This window comes from Saccostrea echinata, unplaced genomic scaffold (assembly GCF_033153115.1).
Source record: "Saccostrea echinata isolate AGI-Se365-2 ecotype Australia unplaced genomic scaffold, CSIRO_AGI_Sech_v1 ptg000044l, whole genome shotgun sequence".
In the NCBI taxonomy this organism is placed as follows: Eukaryota; Metazoa; Mollusca; class Bivalvia; order Ostreida; family Ostreidae; genus Saccostrea; species Saccostrea echinata.
In genome coordinates this window covers 3,004,373-3,020,304 of record NW_026889793.1, presented here as the reverse complement: position 1 = coordinate 3,020,304, position 15,932 = coordinate 3,004,373, and the positions used below count along the sequence as shown (strand labels likewise).

Here is a 15,932-nt window from a genome sequence, read left to right as displayed (position 1 = left end):
TGTTAGTGCCCCCCCCCCCTAGAAAATGTATGGCTGTGCTCCCCTCCCCCCAAACTGAAATTGTTTCCTACGGGCCTGTATTTATTGATTTTTTAAATGTTTCATTTATTTATAAAACCATTAAGTGTTTCATTTTGAAAAAGAAATAAAACAAGATAATCATAATTTCAAAAAGAAGTTGAATTTCAATAATAAAAGAGACCCGAAGAGAAATTGCTTGTTGTCAAGCTTATTATTTGATTCATTAATTGTTATTGATTCATATGAAACAGATCCTGATCAATTTAAACATTTTTTTTTTGCATATAATAAAAAAAATACTGTTTAACTTATGCAGTTGCCATGGAGAAATTAACTTGCTTAAAATTTCAATTTAGTTATAAAACCATATAACAATCATTTTTTTTATTTTAATAAAATTGTTATGCAGAGTCTACATGTATTACTTGTATTTCTACATTAGAAAGTTATGGTCGGGTTCAGTTTAATTTTGATCGGGTTAGTTAATACATTGTTAAGTATGATCAGCATGGTATGTTTTTACAGTTTCCATTTCTAAACTTTCCTACATTTTGTACAATGGCTATTTATATGCCATATATTTTCCCATGAATTTTTTATTTGAAATTATATATTTTAAATTCTGACCAGATTTCTGAGAAAATTTTTAACTGCCTAGGGTGAGATTTATAACAGAGACGTGTATAAAACCAATTAAGATCTCTGAATGAATTAGATTTTGTTGACTTGTTTGCATTTATGCATTTATTTTTATTATAGTGTGTTCGGTACCACATAACATGCGAGAATACCTTCTCCAGTATGTTGGAGAGAAGATCAGCAAGAAAAAAGCGTGTTAGGACATGAGAAGCTGACAGAAAAAGATTTTTTCATTATCGAAAGGGACATGTACAACATCCATAATGGTAAGAAAAGAGAATTATTTATAGTAATATTTATTTGCTTCTATAATGTTCCTTTCGATAACTTTTCACTCATATTGAAAAGCCAGCAATTGAGAACCAATACTCTGTACTCAAGACCCTTAATTGAGCAGTGAGGAATTTTGTTCGTGCCAGCACCTACTACATCATGGGACCTCAGTTTATACGGTCCCTACTGAACACCGGTCTCCACATCCTGCAGTGGGATTCGAACCTGTGATGTTAGGATCAACTCCTTTCTCTGTGACTCTAAAGCAAACACTCTAACCACTGCGCCATGAGAGCAGCTAGTCATATTCCTTATGATATGTGAGCTAGCATTATGAAGATTACGTTGCTGTAGATCATAGGTTTCTACATAGTTCTTTGTATGTTGTGCTAAAAAACATGGTGTTCATAGGTCTGGGACTAAAAGTTTATGAGGGCATACTATCTAAAAATCACCCACCCATTATCGTCTGATCAGCATGATCAGTAGTATTAAGCAGGAAAACAAATATTTGAAGAGACATACTGTAAAAATAATTTTGTAAGATCTTTGAAAACATGTAATTTTAGAAGTAGGTAGACATATAAATATATAATTTTTTTTTTTTGTTGATAACAGTTGATTAAGCCAAAAATAAAATTAGCTTTGTTTGGTGTTGCCGGCCGACTCACATAAATCAGTGCGGTCCAAAGAATTTTTTCAACAGATACTAATCATAATTTTTATTTCTTTATATTCATCCGGATTTAAGTGTTTGTACGTTTGTACGTGTTTGTACGTTTGCGTAATATATACAGAATGAGAAAGAATTATGTAAATGCTTGATTGATCAGTTTTCATTTATAAGCGTCTATGTGATGTTGAAGAAATGCGTATCACGAATCCAAGCATGGCTGCCGAAAGCGGTAAAATGTAAACACGATATAACAGAAGTTGATGGCATGACTCTCTGTGGTTATGTGGTTTTAAAAGTAAACTGATGAATATGATATACCAGTACGAAATAGAAATCTCATGGTACAATGTCCTGTCCGATTTGCTAGATGAATCTAGCTGCCATGCTTGGATTCGTGCACAAAATAACAACTTTACACTAATTTAATGTCAGTGATTTTTAATACCATGTATATTAAAGGTTTAAAACTAATAGGGTTTGAAAATCAATGACAAAACTGGGAATCAATTCGGACTGTGGTTTTTGTTAAACTTTCGGAAACCCATGACGTTCGGATACATGTACTAACAACATGTACCATTTCTGAAATTTAAATTAAAAAAAATATTTTCCCTACCTACCAACCCAAACATATAAAGACTAAGTCAGCAACGCCAAACAAACAATATTTTAATTGTGGCCTTAGGGTAGGTGGTCAGTGGTGTGATTTTGACCCACATTAATCTGATTATTTTTCATACTTAAGTTTTGTTCGAGTATATGTCAGAATTTGTTGTGCTACAACGTTTTCTGGATAATTTTTTTCTATGGAATACCTTTTTACAAGATTTCTTTTTTTATGAATTATTTATTGAATTTGTGAAATACATGTGTTCGACTTACAAGATATATGTGTAGGGTTATTGCTAGATAGAACAATCTAACTATGTCTCGGGACAAGCCCTCACAGACCACAGTTAGAATATGTCCCATATGGTATACTTGCAATGTAGCAAATTGGAGAGGATCCGCTCCGAAATGATTTTGAAGAATACAAAAAAAGTTGCACTGAAAATAACTATCAAATTAATCATAACAAACCTTTTTGAGATTGTATATGCCTTTTAACCTAAAAAATAATCCATATATTAAATACAAAAATTCAACTCATTTTCTCAACCTTTTTTCCTCGCTTCAAATTTACACCATGTTGACATTCGGAACTCTCTGGATTGTTCATAGAAAATGCAGTCAGTTCGAGTTATCGAACGTGCTTATTTCGCTACATTGCCAATACACAGAACGAATTCTATCGTTAAACTGGGTCCGTAGGACCAGTGGCGGATTTAAGGGGGGGCACATCCGGCGCGCGCCCCCCTAAAACTGTCAAAGTTAGCGTAAATCATAGTTTCGTCAAGAAAATGTAAAAATGTCTACTTGGTAGACCTCATTTTTACCCTACAAAATGTCTAGAATCTAGGAGCTTCCGGGGGCTTCGCCCCCTGGGCCCCCACCAGGGCTTCGCCCTGGACCCACTGGGGGCCTCAAGGCGGCCCCCAAACCCCCTGCCTACTTTCTGCGCCCCCCTAACTTCAATTCCTGGATCCACGCCTGAGGACAATGTCATTTTAATGATAGAATGTTCTATCTAGGCCACTGTAATACTTGATTTAGTCAGAAGTCATAAGCTGAAAACAAACATGCTAAACTGATCCTAAACTGATCGAACAAAATTAAAATTGAAATTATATAATTTGCATCATCTCTTTTAAAAAGAAAATATAAATTCATATTATTATTATTTTTTTTTTGTAAAACCAAAAAATAATGGTTTATATACCGACAATAAAAAAGAGACCATAATTTTCAAATTATGAATAACTTTATAACATTGAGTGCACCTACAAGCACTGATCCCAATATAATGCACACACACAGGCATGTAAACTGAAGTAAACCAAACATAGATTTTCACTGATTAGCTAATACATGTATACATGTATAACTTGTTTGAAACTAGCAGTTTCTACTGAGTACACATGAACATAATACTTTTCGTAATTCCTTTTTTTTTTTCAAAGGGTCATTAATTCCTTCTGGTAAACATGGAAAATTATTATAAAATTATAAATGGATCAATAAAGACAAATAAGCTATTGTCTTCCCTTCAATTAAAGAGTGCTTAGGCCAAAATAAAAAATACCTTTGTTTCCCCTAACGCGACCGATCCAATTAAAAAGCACCGACTGGAAAGTTTTTTTCATAAGATTATTCCAATATTTTTTTTATGTTTATCATCTTTTATAAAATAGAATTCCATCAAAATCCGTTTTTATCAGAACGACTGATTTTGTTCTGTGATTTTCAAGCGTTTGTTGGAAACAAAATGGCGCCCACAACATGTCTCGATCACCGAGGGTTAGTTCATGTTTTATAAGAACAACGACGTATCAACCTTATGCCTTTAGCATATAAGAATCCTATACTCTTGAAACACTTTGTTTATAAAATAAAATATACAATAACCTTTTAATTAAGCATGTTAAAACCTGTCTTGAAATTAAGTACATAGAGAGCATGCTTAGGTCCATAGGCCCTCCTCATGATACCCCTCATGAGCAGACAAAGGGCCCACCTTGTAAACAAAACAATCAATTTCACTGCATTTTATTTGAGTTTCGATCTTATAAACAGTTTATCAATATTTCTATGTTTACTACATGTATTATGATGTATATGGGACCGTAAGAGTTGTAAAAAAGTCTGCATATTGCATCCTAATGAATAGAATTCAAACGTCTTTTCTTCCTGCCTTTCATTCATGGGTTAAACTTCATGACTTTGACATTGTGTATGACATTTTATCATTTTTAGATATGGATTGTCTCAATTAGATATGGTCAACTTACTTTTTCCAAATAGATTTGAAATTATGATACAAGCTTCATGAGATGTCCGTGTATCTGTCTTTAATAAGGCCCTTGAAGATTGGTTGTTTCTTTGATTTGAATTCCTTTGATAATTATCGGGACACCAACATTTATTTAAACATTTGTCTGGTGATCAAAGGCTCCAAATTTAGACTTGTATGCGGCACTTTAGGCCATTGAGCAGTGAGGGATCTTTTTCGTGCCAGTATCTACTGCAACACTGGACCTACAGTTTACATGTAAGTTTTTATGGTCTCATTCGAAGAACGGTCTCAAAGTCCCGCATTAGGATTGAACCTACAACTTAGAATTAGCTCCTTAAATCGAGACTCCAAAACGAAATGTTCTAGAACCAATGCACAATTCGAAGCCCTTGAAAAAGTACATTGTATGTGCAAGCACTGGAAGCTGATAGTAGGTATGAAATAAATACTCGGATGTCCGGTCTTTGTGTACCCAAGAATCTTTTAAACAGATGTATTCAATTTCAACAAATTTACTCTGGTATGAGATATTTCACAAGTTCGATTGAATATTATAATAGTCGTGAATTAATTTACCTTAAATGTTAGTCTTAACAGCATTTGTATGGTATTCTAGCTCTTTACAAATCGCTTTCTTTTGTACTTAACTTATTTATAAAGGTATCATTCCATTTAATTTTAAGAATGTATTTTCAAAGATGCTGTCCAAAAAAAATTATTTGCCTACCTACCTACCCAACTTGAGATTTTTGGGTCGGGTTAGGGGAAACAAAGATATTTTTAATGATGGCCTTATTGCAACATCCATAGCTTAAAAATTAGCTACATTCTAATCAGTACTGCATTTCAACTGTTATCCAAATGGATGCCATAAGTGATTTGTGGATACAGTATGTATATGGCACTATCAAAATAGTGAAGTACGGTAAGACAAAGAAGCTATTTATAGGTCAATAACAGAAAGGTGATGAATTGAAAACACAAAGATATATATGCCCGACTTTGATTGACCATTGTAGCTTTAGTTAATTCCTTCTTTGTTCTTGCATTAAATAAAAAAAACTTAGGTATCCAAATGTTCTGAATAATCTGTTGATTCAAATTGAAATGTCCTACACAGTTATACTTGATGATTTAAAAGGATAATGTGATTTCAGTACAAGAAAACAGCAGGGACAGGAAGATGTTTCAAGATTACAAAATCGGTTTAAAATCTCTTATTTCTGTCTGATTGAAGCATCAATAGATTGTGTTGCAGAAGGAGTACATTTTATATATCGATACACAAAATGAAGTTTTAGTTTGTTTTTTTTTTTTTTTGGGATACATTTCTCAAAAGCTTACATGTAATATGTGCATCTTTTGGTTTAAAAATTAGACTACATGTATATTTGCATTTATATGTTTAACATGTTTAAATGTTGAAACTCATTATAAATACAAAAGAAAAAAATAATTATTTTCCAAGCAAATAAAATGAAGTAATTAAAAGTTTTTGATTTTATTTTGGTTTGAAAATTTATCAAAGAATATTTAAGTTGAACTTCATGAAAAAGAAAAGCTGAAATCAAAATATTTGTATCAATTTACATGTCATGCTTGATAAATTTTGGAAATACTGACAGATACACCCTTGCACAACAGATATACATGGCTAAAATTGTAAATTTTTAGAGACTTTGCATGGTGTCATTTTAACTTTGTCTCATTTTAATATAAAATGAAAAATTTATAACCGATTAAAATATTGTGATCTGTATTGTAGCATAAATATTGTGATACCTAATATAGTTTATTAGATATAGAATAGTAGAAGAAAGTGTATTATCCCAGCCCTTTATATTTGCAGTGCAGTATAAAACAGTTCAATTGTATAGTAATGAAGTCAAGAGAATATGGACATGATTATATATGTAAATTGATAGATTTTGTTTTCATTTTTGCAGGTGTGTCTGATGGAATTTGTCATTTCATTCATAAATAATGCTGATAAAGATGCAAACTTAGCAATGTGCCAAAAAAGTGACAGCTTTGACAAGGAAATATATTCCATATATAACAGTTACTGTCTGAATGCAGTGAAAGGATCCAGATGAACAGATGAAGAGATTAAGTACAATGTACATCAATTACTTGGATGAAGAGAATCTGCAAAATGGGGTAAGGTATATTTGCTGCTTTATTAGTTATAAACTGTACATAAATTGTTAGCAGAAAATAGACACAAAAGCTTTAATTAATTAAAGCAAATCAGGGGTAAATACTAACTTTTAAAGCATGCAGATACTCAGTGATAGACTGATAGTCTGATAGTATCATAAAAACCAAAAGAACTTCAGTGACTTTGAATTCCTGATAGCCCTAGCTAATGAACTAGTTGCCCAGTACAGCCTTTGGCTGCTTATGGAGTCATGACTTGGGGGGTGTGGGGTGTGAGGAGGAAATGGATTTCCCAGTCGAGATGGGTATGAAGGTTAAAAATAGGGCCAATCAGAACCAGTTTATGGTGAGGCAGACTTACCTCCTTACATTTTATTGTAGTTATTTAACCCTTCACTCTTTATGAGTGAAATAATTCTTGAATGGGACACAAAACAACACTCAATCAATTGGTCACACTTCACTCACTGTTGCTCTGTACTGGCTCACTTATGCAGGTTAGGTTCAGCTTGGTGTTTACTAGTCATTCCAATGATAAATAAGAACATTTTTTGTGAGTCGACTGCACAGCAGTGCAACCCCTAGGGATCACTTTACCTGGCATCTGTCTGTCTGTCCATCTGTCACACCTTAAATCTCGAAAATTGTAAGAGGTTTAATTGTTTTTGATATTTGGTTAATATTTTGCTTGGCACTATGACTTTTTTTAAATACCATGGTTGCCAATCTTGTGACCCTTAAACTTACCTTTGACCTACTTATAAAAAAAAGTTTAAAGTGCTGATATTCAGCATATTTTTGATAATTTAAAAGAGGTAAGTCTATGCTATTTAGCATGTGCACAATTTGTTATAAATTATAATGAAAAATACCAGTTACTGAGTAATAAATAAGCATTACAGTTCACTTGACCTTGACCTTTGTTTTACTTTTCAAAAAATACTTTGAATCGTCAATTTAACTTAAACTTTTGATTTTCTAGAAGTAGTGTTTTGATACATGTAATTAGCATTGATGAGCTCATGACACTCTACTTTGAATCTCTTTGATATCCAGTTATCACACAAACTAAAACTTAAATCCTATGAAAACAAATCGGGATCAGTATACCACAATGGGTGGTAATGTAGATTGACAATTGCAGTATAGACAGCCTGAAATCTCTTTAGAAAAAAATGTTGAAAAGATTGTTGACCATAATATTTTGACGTCTCTATTTTAGTGAAAAATTCTTAAACAGGATGTAAAACGACATACAATTAAACAATCAATCCAACTACTGAGTGAGCTTTCTAGCTTCTGAACTACCAATTATGTCCAATTTGAAGTAATATTTGAATGTTTTAAAATGTGATTGTACATTGTAGGAAATAATGTTCCTATAGAAAAGTCAAAGAATGTATATACGTATGTGAGATTCTGAAGTAGCCGTACATGATGAGTAGGATTGGAATTTGAAGTGAATTATGGGAAAAGGTATGCAATCCATTAGTTTGCTTTAAATTTAGTGATTTTAAAGCTGAACACACTGTGTAAAAGGAATTTTTCCGCAATATTCCTTTATTCAAGCTGTATCATAGGGTCCCTATATAAGCAACTCACTTAGTCACTGTTCAGTGTAATCTGTTGTCACCTGGCTGTGTCGACAGACTGACGTATGCTACATAGCTCTTGGTAGCAACAAAAAATTACTGTGTACTTCTTTCACGGCAGGAGAGAAAGACGCCAATGAAACTTACAACAGTTGCACAGGTCAGTGCAGTATACAAACTTATTACATTTTCAAAAGTGAAATACTGTGATTTATTTATTGAATAAAAGTGATATTCTCTCACAGTGTGAAAGGATACCAAAATGATATTCTCTCACAGTGTGAAAGGATATCAAAGTAAGTAAAAAATAATTTCTGGCCTGTCATAAGATAGAAATCTTGATAGAGCTAAAACTGCAAATTTCTTCCCAAATATGATGCTAAAATCCATGCTATGTACGTAATGTTTTCAATCGCACAACTGCTAAGCTATGACGTCTCAACCGCTCAACTATGACGTCAAGCCTATGACACTGTGTTAAGAAAAGACAGAGGCAAAGGGAAAATCAAAGAAAATGTAATAAACAGGAAATTCAGTGTTTTATAGATGAATATGGAATTTATTTCACTCATGAGACAGGATTTTTTGATATTTTCACTCGTGCTTCGCACTCGTGAAAATATAAAAAAAATCCTGTCCCACTCGTGAAATAAATTCCATATTCATCTACAAAACATTCAATATCCTCTATATACACAAGTACACTTAACTGCAATAAAATAAATAAACAAAGGCAATGCAAGATAACCAGCATGAGCACGTGTCACCATTCCACTCCGATACCTGTGACAATAAAGCAGTCAGGTGTAACAAATGCGAAGAGTATACCCCGGTGCTGATATAGTAGATAATATAATCGAATATGGTGTATGCCTATTTTCGAGTCGTGTTCAGCTTTAATTGATTGTTTTTCTTTGACAATATGGTCATAGTCATTAATGGTATATACAGTGGCACCATGTTTATCCGAACACTTCACCTCCGGACGATATTTTTTGGGAATAGATTTTTTACATGTTATTCTGTCTCATTAATCCAGAAATTCGTGTTCCGCATCTGGACGGTCGATTTCTACTACAAAACGTAATAGTTCATTGAAAAATGACTCGTTTATGCGGACGGTAATTTTTCAAGAAACAACTTTTTCACACTCCTCTTGCATTAGTGTTAATTGTTGTAAAAGCATTGGCCATGCAGTCAGTTTTTAAGGCGGTACCTGTGATCTACAAACAATAGTCTAGAATTAGTGTGTATTTACCCCAATTAAATTACACGTCTATTATGAAGCTCAAAGAATTAAGCTTACACCAGTACACTGTGCATTAATTAAATAAGAAAGAGTTCAAAATCATATTGCTTACCGTATATACATCTGTAAATTCATAAGAATTTTGGAGAGTTAAAAATAAAAATGAACAATAAAATGAGCGATCTCATAATGACCTTGATCATGTTGACTGCATTAGTTTAAAATATGATTTTCCATTACTATAAAAATGTTAATGTATTTGAAATGATTTTTTTCACAGGACAGTTTAAAAAGGTACATAATTGAAGAAATGTCTCTCTATTTTTTTTTTTAATCAAAATTAAAACTTAAAGTTTGTAGAAAAAAATATCGATAATCTGACATTAAGATAGCTTGTAATCATGTTGAATGTTAATAATTACAATACTTTCACTGATTGCCAGTGAGTTAGCTTTCACCTGGTTCAGTTCCTATTAGTAGTCCTGTACAGTAATGAATATATGGGGTTAGTTTATATTTGAACATTTTCAACGATGATGCTATTATATTTTATGAGCTTCAATAATTATAAAATATGGTAAAATAAAACTGTTGTAGATCAAAATTTGCTCAGCCCATGAAGTCACATGCCAAAGAGAAGGCGAATAAAATTCTCTGTGTTAAAAAGGGAGGTCTCGGCATAAAATTGCCTATACATTTTTAGCTCACCTCAATGAAGTTGGGGGAGCTTATGTAATACCATCGGAGTCGGTGTCCCAGGTTAAGGTTTTTGGAGCAGTTTTCTTTTCAAGTACTTCTATGGCCTATATTAGTCAGAGATGCATGGAGGATGCTTCTATTGTGTTTTATTGTACCAGTCAAGGTTTCAGATGCTGCAATTTCAGCTAAAGAATGACCAGGTTAATGTTTTTGGAGCAGGTTAAAGTTTTTGGAGCAGATCTCATTTCCAAGTAACTATAAGCCCTATATTGACCAAACTTGCATGGATGATACATCTAAGGATGCACACTACTGAACTTGCTTCGGATGCTGGATCTGACCTACATTTTCCGGATGAGTGACTAGGTTAAAGTTTTTGGAGTAGATCTCATTTCAAAGTAACTATAAACCCTATTTTGACCAAACTTGCAAGGATGGTACATCTAAGGATGCACACTACTGGAGTTAAGGGTGCAACGATAAACCGTTTGACGGTATATCGCGGTATATTTTTCCACGGTTCAATTCACGATACGCTAAACTGATATCGCGGTTCGGTTCAACGGTCCAGAATTATCCGTTTTGTCCGTTTTATTTCCTTGTTTACTATTTCAAAATGGCTTCCGCGCAAAACGCGAGGTCGCAGATAACGCATTTACGGCAGTTAAACTCATCTCCAGCATCTTACAGACCTCAAATTTAACATGGAGAAGGACTTAATGTGATTATAAGTTATAGATGTTTAGACAAATGATTAACCCTTTAGATCTAAAAGTTTTCTTTGGTAATACACGATATTCCATCACGTGTGTATTTCGATGAAAATTCGCTGTCTTGTTGACTAAAACGTATTAACACGAGAAATATGACAACTGGTTTTCTACGTAAATAAAAGGAATAAAAGAATGAATGTCTTCCTTTTTCATTCCAATTTAAAAGGAAGATTATTAGGAAAGGTCCCCGTAGTTCCCTGTAAATGTTCATCATTGGTTTAGAATGTTGACACAACTCATAGATCTATCTACCTAACAATCCACTTCAAGTTAACAAAATTTTATTTTAATTATTATTAAAAAAAAATATATGAACATTTTGTATAACCCTGTCAAGTTTAAAAAATATATGATGACAAACTTGAAAGACTTTTTAACCTTGTTATGTATCGTGATACGTATCATATCGTGAACTGAATACCGTGATACGTATCGTATCGTGGGGTTAGTGTATCGTTGCACCCCTAACTGGAGTTGCTTCAGATGCTGGATCTGACCTATATTTTCTGGATGAGTGACCAGGTTAAGGGTTTTGGAGCAGATGTCATTTCCAAGTAACTATAAGCCCTATATTGACCAAACTTGCATGGATGATACATCTAAGGATGCACACTACTGGACATGCTTCAGATGCTGGATCTCACCTAAATTTTTGGGATGAGTGACCAGGTTAAAGTTTTTGGAGCAGATGTCATTTCCAAGTAACTATAAGCCCTATATTGACTAAACTTGCATGGATGATACATCTAAGGATGCACACTACTGGACTTGCTTCGGATGCTGGATCTGACCTACATTTTCTGGATGAGTAACCAGGTTAAAGTTTTTGGAGCAGATCTCATTTCCAAGTAACTATAAGGCCTATCTGAACCAAACTTGCATGGATGATGCATCAAGGGACGGACAATCTCAAAACTTGCTTCGGATGCTGGATTTGACTTACATTTTCCGGATGAGTGACTAGTTTTAAGTTTTCAGATAAGTCTATTCCCAAGTACAGTAAAACTTGTCTAATCCGGACACCACTCGTTCCAAAGAAATCAGCCGGATTAGACAACATTCCGGATTAGACAACATTTTAAACAAATGAATTTATTTGAAAAGGACTTGAAGTTAACATCGTATTAGGCAAGATTTTGGATTATACAACATCCAGATTACACAAGTTTCACTGTAACTGCAAGCCCTAACAGACCAAAATTGCATAAATGTTGCATCTAGGGATGCAAGGGATGCACACTCCTAGATTATTAGTTTAGAGTGGGACTTTGCCTTACTTAAAGACAGCATTCGTTGAGGTGAGCTCTGTAATCTCTGACTACCTATGTTTTTATCGTGTTAATTACATTGTAATATACTTTTCTTTAATTAATAATTACTTCTTTTAAACTAAAAACAATAAACCAAATTATTAATTTTTTTTTCCGGTATATGCATGTAAACATGCTTTGAAGAGGGGTTTTTAAGAGGTGATTCTCTTATCCGGACAATTCATTTATCAGGACGATTTCATTGGGGACAGAGGTGTCTGGATAAACAAGGCGCCATTGTATATATATCTATAATACATGCATATAAATGTACTTGCTAACAACAGTGAGTACAATAAAAAAATTTCCATTAAGTATATTCATTTTTTCTATGTGGTCTACTTTATTCCCAATTATCAGCAGTCTCCTTAATGGCCATATTTAAGTATAAGAACTAGGTTGCTATAGCAGACAAAAGGTAAATATAAAAATCTAAGTGCAAGGTACTTTATCACTCATTGAATGTTAATTAGGGCCTGCATGAAATGTTAAAGCTATATAGGATTCACATTCTCCATCTTTATGTCTTTCAGTCAGCAACACTTCAGTTGTGACACAATAAATAAGTTTTAATTTATGCAGTGTAATACTATACAGGGTATTGATGCATACAGTAAATGAGATCAGTAGAATGGTGTATTTGTATATACTGTATATGATATCAACAATTTTTCTCAGTGGTCTACTTTATGCCCAATTATAAGTGGTCTCCTCAATGGCCATATTTAAGTATAGCATATGTATAATACAGGTTGCTATAGCAGACAAAGGTAAATATAAAAATCTAAGTGCAAGGTACTTTATCACTGATTGAATGTTAATTAGGGCCTGCATGGAATGATAAAGCTCTATAGGATTCACATTGTCCATCTTTATGTCTTTCAGTCCAGCAACACTTCAGTTGTAACACAATAAATAAGTTCTAATTTGATATACAGTATAATACAATACAGGATATTGATGCATACAGTGAATAAGATCATTAGAATGGTATACAGTATATACTTGATATGAAGAGTTAATTTACTCAATTTTTCTCACTGGTCTACTTTATGCCTAATTATAAGTGGTCTCCTCAATGGCCATATTTAAGTACATGTATAAGTACAGGTTACCATTGAAGACAAAAGGCATATACAAAACTCTAAAGACCATGATACTTTGATACTGATTAAATGCTGATCTGGACCCTTGAAAAGCACTTAGTCTTATTTATATGAAAATGTGGTGATTTTGATATAGGTTAACTAAATTACCTAGGTAACCATGGTAACATATTTCTATCTGTTTTTGTATGTTTCTGCATGAGCCAGGGCTTGGGTCAGCTGGACAAGTTTAAATCAAACTTGCCACAAAGTATCTTTAAAAGGATGGCAATGATTAACTGGTTTATTAACTATTCAGTGAGAAAGATCATAAACAGTTGAAATTTTCATAACCGGTTTTGTAACCAGTTACAATTTACATACTAACCGCTTAGGAGATAGTTTTTGAGTATATGTATTTACTTTTTCAATAATCATGATAATATTTTCATTTTTTGAAATAAAACTTGTAACATGTTTCAAACTGAAATGTGACAATCAACCATTTACCATATCTTGCCAAATATAATATGCATTGGTTTAAATATGAACCCCCTTTTTCAGCCTGATAACTTGGGGAAAATTGCAGCTCGGTTGTAAAGATTATTTGCTACAAAATCTTATTTCCTACAGGGCACAAGTTATTTAAACATTAAGATTTTAACAGACTTGAAATTTCTCTGACAATAACATAAAGATAAGTCAATTGACATATGACAAGCGTTTGATATGTGGTAATCAACACACACCCAAAGCTTAAAAAAATGAAGAATGAAGGTTATAAATTGACCTCCCAATTGTCTATAATTGGGGCTGTTCAAGGGCCCCACTCCCAATTCAAAAAAGACCCTTTTTCCCAATTAATGTGTTAATTTTCCCAATAGTCATTTCTCCCAAAAATTAAAGAAAATATAGCTGGAAATAAAATAACTTAACTTGATATTCATATTCCTCTGTTTTGTAAAACAAATTTAGTTGATAGTGAAGACCGGAAACCAAATATATATGATTTTAAAGTACGTATAATGGTTATCCCAAAATTTCCAAAAAGGTCTTTATTTTCCCAATCTTTACGGCCCGGCCCCATTCCCAAAAAAGTGGTTTGAGAGTCCAGTGAAAATGATAACAATTATATGTACAGCAAATAATAAGTGCCCTATCTTGTAAAAAATGTGATTGGAATAGGTAGACCATTTCTTTATCCAGGTGAATATCATTACCGCTACATTTTCAAAATGGTAATTATTTACCGCTACATACTCATTACCGCTGCAAAAAAGTACACATTACCACTACATTTAAAAGTTTACATTACAACTACATTGCCTCTTTCATTAGCCAACGGATTATGCATGTACAGATTGATACAATTTAGTACAACATATCCAAGCGCAAGACCTTTTTCTGCTGCTCACCATGGGAGATGAAAGTAGAGCTTAACAGAGTGGCTTTTTCTCATTTTTTTATTAGTCCCCTACTGGTGAAACCAGAGGGAATTATAGGTTTCCTCTGAGTCTGTCCATCTGTCTGCCTAGCTGTCCAAAGGTCTTTCTGTACAGACATACAATTGAAAGACACATTAATTGTGTAAAAGATAACAGTATGGGGTTACTGTACTTTCAGTAGTTAAATCGATAGTGGGGTGCGTTATTTCACATTGCAATTTTATGTTTATATTTTTACTACAGAGTGGGGTGAATTTTAGCATGGGGTTACTATAAACAAATCCCATATTATGTCTGAAAATTCTTGTGGGGTGAAGTCTATTTTTTTAACCTCGCACTGTCATATTAAACATGAATAAACCAATTTATTGTGGGGTTAGCCCCACAATACAAAAGTAACCCCAGAATACTGGAAAATACGCAAGTGTTACCTCACAGTGGAACTCTCATAAGAACTTATGTCTGTCTGTCCCTCTGTCAGTCTGTCCCATTTGTTTTCCACACTTTTTTTTCTAAACGCTTGCAGATATTGAGCTGAGTTTTGATATGTAAGTGTATCTTGATGAGTTACAGTTCAAGTTTGCATTTTGTTATGCTTCTGAATCAATGATTTTTGATGGAATTGTGGCAATTCAATTTTTAGTGGGAACCAGATAGGGGACTAGTATTGCTAATGCAATACTCTCAGAATGCTTGTTTAATCTTAATTAAAGTAGGTATTTAAGTATGCAAGTACAATACTGTACATACTAAAAATGCTTGTTTAAAATAAAGCTTTTCTAAGACTTTTAATTTCAGCCCAATTCAACAGAAGCTAAAAATTCAAGAACCTATTGGTAATTAATCTGATGTTTTTAAAATAGATTGATCGAAAGTACATGCAATATAATTCATACTATATAAAGGTACTGTGTCTAATTGATTTGTTACAAAAAAGAGCAAATCACCAATGCTAAAAAGTTTCACATTTTTTTCACAGTGAAATGGTAAAAGAAGAAACTGCTAGCAACTACCAACAATCAACATGATCAACAAAATCAAGTAATCCTTCTGGGTAAGTGCCCTGTAGTATTACCTGTTTTCACCTAGACCAATATGAAAAGGATAAAAGTTATAT

The 15,932-nt window shown here is 33.2% G+C and overlaps 1 long non-coding RNA gene across 2 annotated transcripts; it reads left to right on the top strand.

Annotated features, from left to right (window-relative positions):
* The first annotated feature begins 813 nt into the window (after positions 1-813).
* Positions 814-15,651, top strand: LOC133201394 (uncharacterized). Of its 2 annotated transcripts, none has more exons than XR_009723081.1 (3): positions 814-926; positions 6,449-6,662; positions 15,614-15,651. It is a non-coding gene; the product is annotated as an uncharacterized LOC133201394 (long non-coding RNA). The 2 variants fall into 2 exon arrangements; XR_009723082.1 differs by lacking the exon at positions 15,614-15,651 and adding an exon at positions 8,030-8,132.
* The last annotated feature ends 281 nt before the right edge of the window (positions 15,652-15,932 follow it).